The 14,741-nt window shown below is 47.5% G+C and overlaps 1 protein-coding gene across 1 annotated transcript in view; it reads left to right on the top strand.

Moving 5' to 3' along the window:
* LOC124787650 (sideroflexin-1) overlaps positions 1–14,741 on the top strand; it is a 124,832-nt gene that overhangs the window by 87,069 nt on the left and 23,022 nt on the right. The window lies entirely within an intron of this gene.

Here is a 14,741-nt window from a genome sequence, read left to right as displayed (position 1 = left end):
AATTCATAATTGTTCAGTACTATAAGAAAATTACGTAAGGATATAAAACTAATGTAAGATACCTTAAAAATGTGTGTAAATATTAATTTTATATGCATAAATTGTAGGTAAATTGTATTGCATATGATTTAAATACTAACAAAGAGATAGAGGGGCTGGCCAGTACGTACCTCAGCTCAGTACAGCCGATAGATACACAAAAAACAGAACCGAAAATTTACGTTCCTAACTTTCAGAACAAATGTTCCTTCATCAGGGAGGAGAGAGGGGAAAGAAAGGGAAGAAGGGAAAGTGGATTCAGTTACTCACAACCCAGGTTATTTAAGTAAAATCTGCAAGTTCACATAAGTGAAGCAGCAACCCCTGTGCTGCATTCCACATGGGCATGACAACCAACAAGCTGTCTCTCAGCATGAATGGCCACTGCCAATCAGTGGCCAAGTGATAGCTGGACCATCCAGTTGCCAAGCACACGGCCTGTCACAATGTTCTTCACTTCAGTGACTGCCTCACAGCCTGCACCATCTGGATCCTTCTCTCCCGATACCAGCTTCTCTGAACTGTGCAGGTGGGAACACTCTGTGAAATATTCCTAAATTCCCTTAACCCCTTGGCCTCCTTCACCCACCTATCCCCTTCCTTGCTCCCACTCTAGCACTACGCAGCCTTCTATTCCACCAACACACCCACAGCCTTTTACTTCTTATCTGCTCCCTCCCTTCCTGCCGAACCTCGTGACTGCTCCTAGTTGCCCAACCCTGTCCCCACCCTTTCCCTGTATGCTCCAACAAGCAGCACTTCACGTACTCCACCTGTACCCTGCTATCCCTCCCCCACTCTGCACCAGCCTCGTACTTACCCCCATCTTCCATCATACACCATTGCTCATGATCCAGCATTGGTGGCCAGAGACGTGTGTGTGTGTGTGTGTGTGTGTGTGTGTGTGTGTGTGTGTGTGTGTGTGTTGGGGGGGGGGGGGGGTTCTACTTTAGAAGAAGGTCTTTTATCCCAAAGTCACGTGTTTAACAGTCTTTTTGTTGTGCCTGTCTGCGACTTGGCATTTCTACTAGATGGCTAATTGCAGTCTATCTTTTCCATAGTGCTGTCATTATTCCGCCCTGGATGTAATATTTACCAGGATACCTCAATGATTTCAGATTGCCAGAATTCTGTTGATCATTTAGCTCCACAAGTGGACATGTACATGGTTAGAAGGTTAAACTGCAGATGTGAGCAACAGTCAGGGATCTGTTCTGGCTTGGAGATCTTGAATTTACCAAGTCTGCATTGACCAGTGAGTTATCAGTTACGGTGAATATTTCTGCAAATGGAGCTTGCAGCCAATTGTCACTAGGAAAGGAGTCTCAACATTTGTCTGAAGAAGTTGGCCAACAAAGAGCTCGCGGTCTGCTTTGAACTTCTAATAAGGACAGCTGCCAAAATCAAAATTAGAAAAAAAAACTTTCTCCAGAACACTCTGGCACATGGTGGGCATCTTTTGCATCAACACTCCATACTTCAGTTCTAGGATTGGTTTACCCTGTTGCAGAATATTGCTCCCCAGCTTGCATGAATACTATGCATACAAGACATGTTGACAGAAAGCTCATCCATAGCATCAGACCTACACTTCCTTCCTGGCTACCCATACTTAGCCACATACCACCTACATCTCTGCAGTAGGAAAGTGCAGTTGTATGGAAAAAAAAAACTGCAGATAAGTCCTCACCTCCCTGTTCATGTGGACATTCCAACCATCAGTAAAGGAAAACTTTGCTGTTGTTACCCACCCCTGGAAATCGCAGGGATGTTGGTTGGCAATGGCATTAATACTAATACTGCTGGAGACACACATGACAGATTGATCGTAAGATTTAACATCATCCCCCCCCCCCCCAGGGTGCCCACAGTCCCTTTGGGTACATGTGTTGTACGCACGGGACCCCGAGCTATTGCAGTCTCCTTCCTTTCTCCAGATTGCATTACCGTCCTGTTCCTCTCATTCCCTGTCCTTGCTCCTTTCTCCCTGCCCCCTCCTTTCCCTCTTGGTGGATTTCTTTATATCGACCTGGCTATCTTCCCGGCTTTGTTTTGGTATGTGCTATTGTTTAGTTTGCTGTGTCAATCTCCTTTTCGACGTTTTTGGTCCCCTTGGAGTTTGACCTCCATTTCCAGTGTTTTCTGTTCAGTGTGAGCCATTTGGGGATGAACTCCCAACCTAGTTTCCATGGTGCAGGCTCCTCTCCCCCTCCCCTCCCTTTTCTCCTTGCACATGAAGCAACAAAAGCTTCAACATCCTGGCCGTTCTGTGGCCATCTCTAAGAGAGATAGAAGAGATGACACTCCTCCTTCTGATCCTTCAGCCTTCCCCTCCCTGGGCACCCCCTGGGAAGAGGATCAAGCTCGCAGGCTTGAGTTGAAACCTTTCCCTCGGTGCCTGGTTTGTACCAGGACAGATGGCGAAAGTTTTGCCACGTCCAAGCCTCTGTTTTCCATGGAGGCGATTGAAGATAAGTATGGCAAAGTGGAATCCATGAGTAAAATGTGGTCCGACCCCCAGGGGGTCCACAACTCTTTTGTGGATACATGCATGGCAAGCACGGGGCTAGTGCAGTTCTCCTTCCTTTCTGGGCTGCCCTACCCCCCTTCCCCATCCCTCCTCGTCCCCAATCCTCCCCCCCCCCCTTACCTCCTCTTCACACTCCCTCTTCTTGGGAGTAATGTATCGAGCCTTTGTCCAGTGACGGACATCTGAAAACTCCAGGATCCTGTTTCCTTTGTTTTTCTCCATCCTCACGTTTTTTTCCTCTAATGGTCTTTCCATACATTCACTCTTCTCCTTGCTTTCATGCCCTTACTTCTATCTCTTCCTCATTCTCCATGCCCTATTGTCCTTGTCTTCTTTTCCGTGTCTTATTCTCCGCTTCGGCATTTGAGATTCTTTCTTCTATCCCTTTATCCCTCTCTCTCTTTACTCTCTGCTTTCCTCCCTGTGCGGGTCTGAAGGCCGACCCACGCGTTTGCATGCGTAGCCAGTGACGGGGTAACGCGTAATTCCCCGCCCTGGGTAGACAAGTAAGGCACGCGCGTACCCCCTGGTAAACGCCAGGCCCAGGGAGGGGTGACTGCCTGAGCTGTTACCTTCCGAATGTGCCGATTGGTCCCTCTGTCCGTTTCTCGGGAGGTGTGACCTGAGGTGTGGACAATCACCTAAGGCGGGAGTGCCCTCTGAGGGCCCCCCCCACAAGGAAGGAGCGCACCATCAGAGACGCTGGCAATCATGGGGGATTCATCTGCAATGGATTTCTCTTCTTCTTCTTCCTCCTTGTCTTCTGCCCAAAAAAGAAACCTAGATGCAACTCCTGTTCCAAAAATTCTACCACCAGCACCGAAGTTTCTTGTTGTCACAAGATCTGACAGTCATGATTTCTCAATAGTCAACCCTTTTGTCATTCAGAAGGGTGGCTATGTGATTGCAGGACCAGTGAAATCTTGAACTTGCTTGCACAACGGTACCTTGCTGTTGGAGACAGAGTGCCTTCCAGGCCCAAAAATTACTTCGAGCCACTCTCTTACACACATTTCCTGTACAGGCGGAGGCCCACTGCACCTTGAATTCGTCGCGTGGCGTGGTGTATACCAGGTCACTCAACGGACTAACTGATGAGGAGATTCTGTCTTTCCTCTCTAATCAGGGAGTGACGGCCGTCCATTGGGTCGTAAAAAGTGTCAACAAGGACCTCATACCGACCCAAACCATATTACTGACATTAGACAATGTGCAACTGCCTTCACAAATTAAAGTGGATTATGAGATCATTTCTGTTCTGTTTTCGTAATGGCACTTCTTCAATGGAATATTCACGGCATTCGGTCCAACTGAGAGGAACTAAAATTGCTCCTTCGAATGTTGTAGGTCTCCCAGAAACGAAGTTACGCCCATGCGATCATATTGACCTGGCACACTATACCTCCGTACATTTTGGCCTACCCCCTGTGGCAGGTATTCGGGCTCATGGAGGGGTCATGTTGCTGGTTCGGGATGATGTCTACTATGATCCAATCACATTGCACACAGATCTGCAGGCAGTTGCCATCCGAATTACTCTCCCCACTTTCACATTTTCTATTTGTACTGTTTACACTCCATCGTCTGCGTTTACTAGGGCAGACATGATACAACTGATTGCTCAGATTCCTACACCATGTTTGTTGATTGGAGACTTTAATGCCCACCATCCCCTTTGGGGCTCTCCAGCATCCTGCTCAAGAGGCTCCCTCTTGGCAGACCTTTTCAACCACCTCAATCTAGTCTGCTTAAATACCAGTGTGCCAACCGTCCTTTCAGACGCAACACATACCTATTCCCACTTGGACCTCTCAATATCCACTATCCAACTTGCACGTCTGTTCGAGTGGTATGCTCTGTCTGACACATACTCGAGTGACCATTTCCCCTGTGTCATCCATCTCCTGCATCACACCCCTTCTCCGCATTCCACTAGCTGGAACATCTCCAAAGCCGACTGGGGGCTTTTCACCTCCGTGGCGACCTTCGATGATCAAAACTTCTCCAGCTGCAATAGTCAAGTCGCATACCTCATGGACGTGTATTCTCACTGCTGCTGAATATTCTATCCCTCGTACTTCCTTTTCTCGACGTCGAGTCCCAGTCCACTGGTAAACTAGAGCATGTAGTGACACTATTTGTGCTCAGCGACATGCTTTACGCACCTTCCAACGCCACCCTACGATGGAGAACTGTATCAGTTACAAACGACTCTGTGCACAATGTCTTAGTGTTATCAAAGAAAGAAAAAAGGCTTGCTGGGTGGCTTTCACCAGCTCATTCAACAGTTTTACTCCTTCTTCGGTTGTCTGGGGTGGCCTGTGCCAACTATCTGGCACCAAGGTCCACTCCCCGATTTCTGGCCTGACTGTAACGAATGAAGTCCTTGTGGATCCTGAGGAAGTCTCAAATGCCTTCGGCCGCTTTTTCGCGGATGTTTTGAGCTCTGCCCGTTACCACCCTGCCTTCCTCCCCCGAAAACAAGCAGAGGAGACGTGGCCACCTTCTTTCCAATCTTTGAATCGTGAAAGTTACAATGCCACCTTCACCATGTGGGAACTCGAAAGTGCACTCGCCCAGTCCCGATCCTCTGCTCCAGGGCCCGATGGTATCCATATTCAGATGCTGAAGAATCTTTCTCCTGCAGGTAAAGGCTTTCTTCTTCACGCCTATAATCACATCTGGACTGAAGGTAATGTTCCCACACGCTGGCGTGAAGCAATTGCTCTTCCCATACTCAAACCAGGAAAGGACAATCACCTTCCTTCCAGTTATCGCCCCATCTCCCTTACCAGCTCCGTCTGCAAGGTGATGGAGTGCATGGTAAATTCTTGATTGGTTTGGCTCCTCGAGTCTCAACGCCTCCTTACCAATGTCCATTGTGGCTTTCGTAGGCGCTGCTCTGCTGTTGACCACCTAGTTAGCTTGTCGACCTTCATTATGAACAACTTTTTGCGTAAGCGCCAGACAGTGGCTGTGTTCTTCGATTTGGAGAAGACTTAAGACACCTGTTGGAAGGCGGACATTCTCCGCACCATGCACACTTGGGGCCTTCGTGGTCGCTCCCTCTTTTTATTAATGCAATTTTTAATGGATCGAATGTTCAAGGTATGTGTGGGTTCTGTTTTGTCAGATGCCTTTCGCCAGGAGAATGGGGTGCCCCAGGGCTCCGTTTTGAGCGTGGCCCCTTTTGCCATAGCTATTAATCCAATAATGGATTGCCTTCCAGCTGACGTTTCAGGCTCCCTTTTCATGGACGACTTTATGATCTACTGCAGCGCTCAGAGAACATGTCTCCTGGAGCGCTGTCTTCAGCGTTGTCTAGACTGTCTATATTCCTGGAGTGTCGCTAATGGTTTCCATTTTTTGGTGAGAAAACGGTCTGTATGAGCTTCTGACATTACAGACAATAATTTTTAGATCTTACATTTGACAGGAAACTTTGCTGGTCTCAACATGTGTCTTACTTGGCTACTCGTTGTACCCATTCCCTAAATGTCCTCCGTGTTCTCAGCGGTACGTCATGGGGAGCAGATCAAATGGTCCTCCTTCGCTTATATCGGTCCATTATCTGATCAAAGCTGGATTATGGGAGCTTTGTCTACTCTTCTGCCCGGCCGTCCATCTTACGCCGTCTAAACTCTCTCCACCATCAGGGGTTACGTCTGGCGACTGGAGCATTCTACACCAGCCCTGTTGAGAGTCTATATGCCGAAGCTGCCGAATTACCGCTAAACTACTGGCGCGATATGTTGCTTTGTCGGTACGCCTGCCAACTGATGTCAATGCCCGACCACCCGTCATATTTCTCCTTCTTTGACGACTCTCTCAACCGCCAATATGGACTGCATGTCTCTGCCCTGTTACCTCCTGGAGTTCGTTTTCGTCACCTGCTTCAGCAACTTTATTTTACCCTCCCTACAACTTTTTGAGTGGGTGAGAGCCCTATGCCACCTTGGCTCCAGGTTCAGGTTCGTGTTCACCTTGAACTCAGCTCACTCCCAAAGGAGAGGACCGTGGATTCGATATACCACTCGAGGGTTTGTTGAACTTCGTTCGAGGTTCGCTAATAACGTCTTTATTTACACAGATGGCTCCAAGACTACTGCTGGCGTTGGATGTGCCTTTGTCATTGGAGATGATACCTTTTACTACCAGCTCCTTGACCAGTGTTCAAGCTTTACAGCTGAGCTTTTTGCTCTCTATCAGGCTGTTCAGTATATCCACCACCGTCATTCTCCCTATGCCATCTGCTCTGATTCTTTGAGCGCCATTCAGAGTCTCCATGACCCATATTCGGACTATCCTCTTGTGCAACGAATTCGATGGTCACTTCAGTCGCTAGCTGATACCGGCGCTCGTGTCCTTTTTTGTGGATTCCTGGCCACGTTGGTGTGCCTGGGAACGAAGCTGCTGACACTGCGGCCAAGGCTGCTGTCGTCCTGCCTCGGACAGCTTCCTTTTGTGTCCCATCAACTGATGTTAGTGGGGTACTTTGTCAGCGCGTTTCATCATTGTGGCATGAGGCTTGGTCCGTCCTCTCTCCATGAAAATAAGCGTAGGGCCATAAAACCTATCCAGATGGATTGGACGACCTCCTCACGCCCTTCCCGCCGAGAGGAGGTCATTTTGACCAGGTTGCGGATTGGGCATTGCCGATTTAGCGACCGCTACCTGTTGTCCGGTGACTCCGCCCCGCAGTGCCCCTGTGGTCATCCATTGACGGTGTGCCATGTTTTATTGTCCTGTCCCCATTTTCTTCACTCCTTTGTTGTCCTGTGTCTGCCATCAACCTTACAGGAACTTTTAGCTGCTTGTGTCCTTAGTTTTACTACATTGATGGACTTGTCCAAAAAGATCTAACTTTTGTTTATCTGCATCTTTTTAAGTACCTTCTGGTGTTGCCCATTGCGTTTTTCTATGCTATTAGTGCACTAACATTTGTGACTGGGCACTAATGACTTTAGTAGTTGAGCACCCTAAAAAAAAAAAAAAAAAAAGTTGTCCTGTTCTTTGCTCATAAAGACATCTTCTGTTGCCCAGTCTGAAGCCCTGTGTGCTTGTGACCATCTCTGTGACATCCCAGTCTAAGTCACACCCCACCAATCTTTGAACTCTGTACAAGGCATCATTTTCTACCGGGATCTTCTTCTCCAAACTGATGAGGAGCTCCGTGGAAACCTTGAGCGGCAAGGAGTCCAATTTATCCGCCATGTGCAGCGAGGTCCTAAAAACAATCGCACCAATTCGGGCGCCTTTATCCTCTCCTTCAAGGGGGATACCCTCCCAGAGAAGGTAAAGGTAAAGGTGATGGCGTATTGGTGTGATGTAAGACCTTACATTCCACCACCGATGAGATGATTTAAATGCTTACGGTTTGGACACGTCTTCCCACTGCACCAATGATCCCTTCTGTGGTGACTGTGGGCACCCCTCCATGAGGGTAGTGCCTCTGCTCCCCCCGGCCAGTGTGTGTAAATTGTAATGCGCAGCATCCTCCACACTCGCCAGTATGCCTGGTGTATGTGAAAGAATGACGGATTCAAGAGTACAAGACCTCAGATCAACTTACCTACACACCGAGGCTTTTCGAAAGTATGACCAGCTCCATTCTGTGCCTATAACTTCTACTTTTGCTTCAGTTACGTCCATTCCCCCTCCTACCCCCTCCTCTTTCCAGCCTTGCCCCACACCTTCCACCTCACTCCCTCTCTCACACTCCCCCTCCCCATCACTACCCATACCCACCCCTTTGGGTGCTGCTCCCCCTCCCCTGAAATGCTCCCTTCTTCGACAGCCGCCAGTACTGGAGCTCCCTCCTTGGACTCCTCTTCCCTGCACTCCTCTGAAAGGCAATCTGCAGCTCCACATCGGCCGCGCAATCCACAGCTGGTGGGCGCCAAGATTGCCAGGTGTAATTCTATGCCCGACCTTGCTGCAGTCTGCCCTTCTTTTGCTTCACAAGAGCAGAAGCAGAAACACAAGAACAAGAGCAAGGCCCCTCTGGTACCCCCTGAGGTGCCGCCTTACCCTCCTCCAGCTAATGAACCAACAGAGTCTGACCCCCACCTATATGGACATTACCCATCCTTATCAGTGATGGATGGCAACTCAGCATCGTGACCGGCTCCGGTCTGTTCACTTCCCATTTGGATTCTGGCTTGAGAATTGCCCAGTCAAATTGTAATGGCTATTTGCGTGACCTACTACTCTGGTGCTTGCATTGTTCTCCAGGAGACCCATTTTGTCAATTCTTGCTCGCACACCCTTCATGAGTTCCACGCTTTCTGTCGAAACCGAATTGACCCATTGTGGGCTTCTGGTGGTGTTTGCACCTTGATCAGCAAGGACCTTTAGGAAATGGGTTCCCCTCCATACCACTATGGAAGCTGTCAGGGTCTATCTGGCCATTCCAATCACAATCGGTAATATCTGCCTGCTGCCTGACAGACTGCCCACATCCTTTGCCCTAACCACCCTTCTTCAACAACTCCCTTCTCCCTTCCTGCTTCTAGGGGGCTTTTAATGCCCACAACTCTCTTTGGGATAGCCACACGACTGCTGCCCCGGGCAGGACAGTTGAAGCTGTTCTGGCAGGCTTGACCTCTGCCTTCTAAACACTGATGCTCCCACGCATTTTAGTATGGCACACGGCACTTTCTCTGCCATTGACCTCTCCATCTGCAGTCCAGGCCTTCTTCCTTCCATTCAGTGGGATGTCCACAATGACTTGCATGACAGCGATCATTACCCAATTGTTTTGACGTTCCTTCAGTATATCTCCCTCTGTCACCCTCCCAGGTGGGCCTTCTATAAAGCTGATTGGGGTGCCTTCTCCTCTGCTACCATCACAGAGTAGTATTGATGAGTCTACACAGACTTTGACTGGCGCCATTCTTTCCACAGCTGTTTCAGCCATCCTTTCTTCCTCGGGTTCCCCCTATCGGAAGATGGTCCATTGGTGGACTCCAGAAATTGCTGCGGCCATAAAAGACCACCGCCGTGCTCTTCAATGCTTCAAGCAGCACCCTTCTACTGCTCTCCTTCTGGTCTATAAACGATTCTGCATCCAGGCCTGTTACCTAATCAGATTCCAGAAATGGATTTGCTGGGAAAGATATGTGGCTAACATAGAACCACACACCCCTTCTTCACAAGTCTGGGCGAAACTCAGGCCATCGTCCTCCCACCAGCGTTGTGGGTATTTCTGTGCTTGGTGTTGTCCTTACTAATGCAGACTTTATTGATCAACACTTTGCCCAAGCCTCTGCATCAACTCAGTATCTGCCCACGTTCCTCCTCCTGAAAGAGCGCTCAGAACGACTGCCTTTGTCTCTCGTTTCTCACTACTTGGAGCCTTATAATGCCTCATTTAGCGAGTGGAAATTCACCAGCGCCAGCGCCCTCATCCATTGTCCCAACACAGCTCCTGTACTGGATCAGATACATAACCAAGTGCTCCAACACTTATCAATGGCTGGCCACCGTTGTGTACTGACCCTTCTCAAACGCCTGTGGAATGAGGGGGATATTTCCTACCCAGTGGCAGGAAATCATTGTTATTCCGGTGTTGAAGCCTGGGAAGTCACCTCTTCAGTTGGACAGCTACCGTCCAATTAGCCTTACCAACACCTTCTGCAAGCTCCTTGAACACCTGGTGAGTCGGCGGCTGTTTTGGATCTTTGAATCCCATGACCTTTTGTCATCGAGTCAAGGTAGTTTTCGCTGTCGCTGTTCTATGGTGGATAACTTTGTCCATCTGGAGTCTGCTATCCAGTAGGCTTTTGCCCATGGGGAACTCCTCATTGCAGTCCTCTGTGACCTGCATAAAGTCTACAACACCACCTGGCACTACCACATCCTCACCACCCATCACAAATGGGGCCTTCGTGGCACTCTGCCTGTTTTTATCCGTAACTTTTTTTCTTGTCGCTCTTTCTGCGTCAAAGTTGGTTTCTCCTACAGCACTTCCCATTAGCAAGAAAACAAGGTTCCCCAGGGTTCCGTGCTGAGCTCCCTCTCTTTCACGTCGCCATTAACGGGTGGTGGCGGCTGCTGGGCCAACAGTGACCCCCTCTTTGTATGCTGACGATTTTTGTATCCACGTCATGTCCTCCATCATGGGCAGTGCAGAACGCCATCTACAGGGGGCAATCTACCAGGCGCAATCTTGGATTCTCTCCCATGGCTTTCAGTTTTTGGTGGCCAAGTTGTGTGTCGTGTATTTCTGCCGTCACCGTACAGTCCATCCCTATCCGGACCTGTTCCTTGATGATGGCCAATTCCGTGAGGTGGTGGACACCCATTGCTTCTTGGGTCTGGTCGTTGATGCCTGGTTAACATGGCTCCCTCATCTTCGCCAGCTGAAGAGGACGTGCTGGTTACATCTCAATGTTCTTAGATGTCTGTGCAATACCACCTGCGGTGCAGACTGCTCTATTCTCCTGCAATTGTACAAAGCGCTGGTCCAGTCTCATTTAGACTATTGGAGTCCTGTCTATGGTTCTGTGTCACCTTCAACATTGCAGATGCTAGACCCCATCCACCATTGTGGGGTTTAACTTGCAACTGGTGCCTTCCAGACTAGATCCGTGATAGCCTTCTTGCAGAGGTGGGGATTCCACCGCTACGTGTTTGGCGCCAACAACAGCTGATATCTTATGCGCTCCGCATTCACTGCATCCCAAAGCACCCTAATTATGGTCTCCTTTATCCAGACACGGAGATCAACCTCCCGCAGTGCTGACCATGATGTGGGCTTACCATGGCTGCCCACATTCAGTCACTCTTTTCTGAGCTCCAGCACTTCCCTTTACCACCTCTTTTCTCTGCTCACGCACATGCCCCTCCATGGTGCGTCTCTCGGCCACAGCTGTCTTGATCTCTCCATCAATTCAAAGGATTCTATCCCTCCGGAGGCCCTTCACCACCAATTCTACTGTCTCCTCAGTTTATTCCAGGGTTAGGAAGTGATTTATACTGATGGCTCCATGGTTTCTGGTTACACTGGTTATGCTTACACCTATGCGAGACACACAGAACTTCGTTCCTTGCCAGATGGCTGTAGTGTTTCTACTGCAGGACTGGTAGCCATCTTGTGTGCACTGGACCATGTCCGCTTCTGCTCAGACTGTCCTTCACTATCTGTAGTGACTCCTTGAGCAATTTGCAAGCTACCAGCCAGTGCTTCCCTTGCCACCTGTTGATCATAGCTATCCAGGACTCCCTTTCTCTCCTTGATCAATGTGGATGCACAGTGGTTTTCATTTGAACCCCAGGCCATGTTGGGATCCCTGGCAAAGAAATTGCCGATCGACTGGCTAAATTGGCTACTAACGAGCCATCTCTTGCTATTAACATTCTGGAAATAGACCTTCGCTTGACATTATGTTGTCGGGTTTTGGGACTTTGGAATGCAGAATGGTACACTCTTTCTTCACCGAACAAGCTCAGGTCAATAAAGGATTCCACAACTATGTGGTGGTCCTCTCATAAAGCCTCTATCATCCTTTGCTGGCTCTGCATTGGCCATACTTGGCTGACTCACAGTTATCTCCTCCGTCGTGAGGACCCCCTCTCTGTCATTGTGGATCAATGTTGACTGTGATTCACCTCTTACTGGACTGTCCCGACTTATCCGCCCTGCGTCGGACTTTTAGCTATCCTGACTGTCTACCCCTGGCGTTAGCTGACAATGCCTCAGCGGCTGATCTAGTTTTATGATTTCATCATGATGGGGTTTTTATCACTTTATTTAAGGGTGGGGCCTTCAACCTTATCGGTGGGTGTAGGAAATGGCAGGCCGTCTTGCTGCCCCCTTTGCCCCCATTGGACTGGCTTCAACTGGGCTTGGTGGTTCACTGCCGCCCTGTCTTCCCCCTCCTTTCGTTATGGAGTCTGTTTTATCTTGAGTGTCTATTTTGTCTACCTCTGCTTCTACCTTCATTGCCCTGTCATTAGTCACTTTCTTTCCCTCCTCTCTTCTTCCACCTTCTTCCTTCTTTCTCTGTCAATAATTTGTAATTTTATGGCCATTGTAGTTCCCTCTTATAGTGTGAGGTTTTAATTGGTTTTAGTTATTCCAAGGTCGGAGGGACTGATGACTGCATAGTCTGGTCCTTTCTCCAATCCTACCACCAACCAATTTAACAACATGAGATGATATGCATATTGACAAAGTAACCTGGCTTTGAATTGCCACAGAACTTGTGGTTAGTTCTTAACTGAATAATATTCAACACTGCAAGATGTCCCAATTCTGTTCACAGGTGGAAGAAAATAATTTATCCAAGGTGTGACTGTGGCAAAGCAGACTGTTCACCATATAATTAAGGGGTGCTCTCTGAAAGCTTCCCTAGTGAAGAGTTGCTGGTGATGACAGAGGGGTCAATAGACTACATTTGTGGCCTAGATATTAGTTTGTAATTTAAGATAATTGTAAATATTAATTTTTAGTGATTTAGCCACACACTAAATAAAGGTAGTATGATCAGTGAACAAGTAAAGAGCTTTGATCCAAATGGCCAGATCATAGAGGTATCTTAATCAGGTGTACTTGATGAGCTGACCTGGTGCAGGCAAGCAGATTACTCATCTCCATTCCCCCATGTCCGGCATTCCATAGGCACCAGCAGCTAGTCAGTGCTCAATGAGTTTCCCGAGTACTTCATTCTTCTCCATAAATGTGCTTAGGACAGGTTCCCAGACCTTACTGAGAATGTAGCCACAGACATTGCTTACCAGTTGGTCATTGGTTCTTGTTTCAATGGCTTCTTTCATGACACAGTCACAATATTTGGATGTTTTGAGTGTTTGGCAAGTATCCTGGTGGGTCATATTCTATAATACACATTTGAGACAAACAGTACTTGGAACTGTCAACTTGTTTGGCAGTAGAAAATGAGAGTGTCGCTGGCGTTCACAACAGTAATCTTTGACTGTGTGCACAATTTCAACTATATATTTCATTCCACATTGGTTGGGGATTCGGTATACCTTGGTCTTAGTGAGAGATCATCCTTGATGCTATATAGTGGTGTCCTAGTTTTAATCAGAAGGTAGAAAACTGTCTTGACCTGATGATGTCTGAGAATCCATCCTAACTTCCCTGATAAAACAACAATGTAAGGACAAAGGCCGTGGCCATTTCTTTTTAATATTCTTCTTCTGTCTCCGTAGGTCTGAAACACTGTTTTCAGACCTTGTATTTCTCATAAGAAACTTCCTGTGTGTGAGGTAATGAGCCATATGTATGAGCATTAATACCACTGTGGCTCAATGTACCATCTATTGTTCATTGACCAGTACATCCAGAAAGGGGATTGCTCCATCAGCCTATATCTCTATCATACATCTGAAGAAGCTGATTGTTCAGTCTACACAGCAGGACCAGGAGCACTAGCAGAAGCAATATGAGTACCAGTAGCAACATGATTTCCTATTGATGTCATTACTGAATTTTATTTTGGCTATTTGGAGCTTGATGGAACAAACTGAAATGGCTTATACCTCTTCTCCAGTGTGATTCAAACCAGTTGTGAATGCAAAAGCCTCTTCAAGAAACAAGCATTTTGTCACAGAGCTATCCAGGTGCTGTTGTCTCTGTTTCTCTCTTCCTGCTGTAATAGTGTACAAGGCTGATTCCTTATGATTTGGAAGATAATATCAATTGTAACATATACATGCAAAGAGCTTTGTGATGTTAGTAAATTAGGTTTAGGAACATGTTGTCAGGTTTTATGCTGGAACTGTTCATAAATTTCATCAAAAATGAAAACAGTATAGCAAGAAAATTTAATAGGATGATTAATCACCTCTCCCAGAAGTAAGTAGATTATCACAGAGTAGCCAAAAATTCTGCAGTTTTGCAAAGTCACAAATACACTAACGGTCGGAAAGTTGTCTTGGACCAAGGTGGGAAAATTGTCTTGGGCCTCACCAAACACTTCGTGCTGCTACTGTAGCTTATTATGGTATACCATCAGTGATGTTTTGCTATCATACCACGATTAGATGGAAGGCTTCAAGTCACCAAAGGAATACATCATTCCACATTTTAGTTTTAATTTCTTGTATGAATTTAATCTGCAAATGGCAGCAAGCCTGAAAATCGTAGCAGACGATTGGTTGTTAAAGTGAATATTTTGGTACAATCACAGATAGAAACAATTTA

The sequence above is a fragment of the Schistocerca piceifrons genome, chromosome 3 (genome assembly GCF_021461385.2).
Source record: "Schistocerca piceifrons isolate TAMUIC-IGC-003096 chromosome 3, iqSchPice1.1, whole genome shotgun sequence".
Lineage (NCBI taxonomy): Eukaryota > Metazoa > Arthropoda > Insecta > Orthoptera > Acrididae > Schistocerca > Schistocerca piceifrons.
This window is presented reverse-complemented; position numbering and strand designations above follow the sequence as displayed.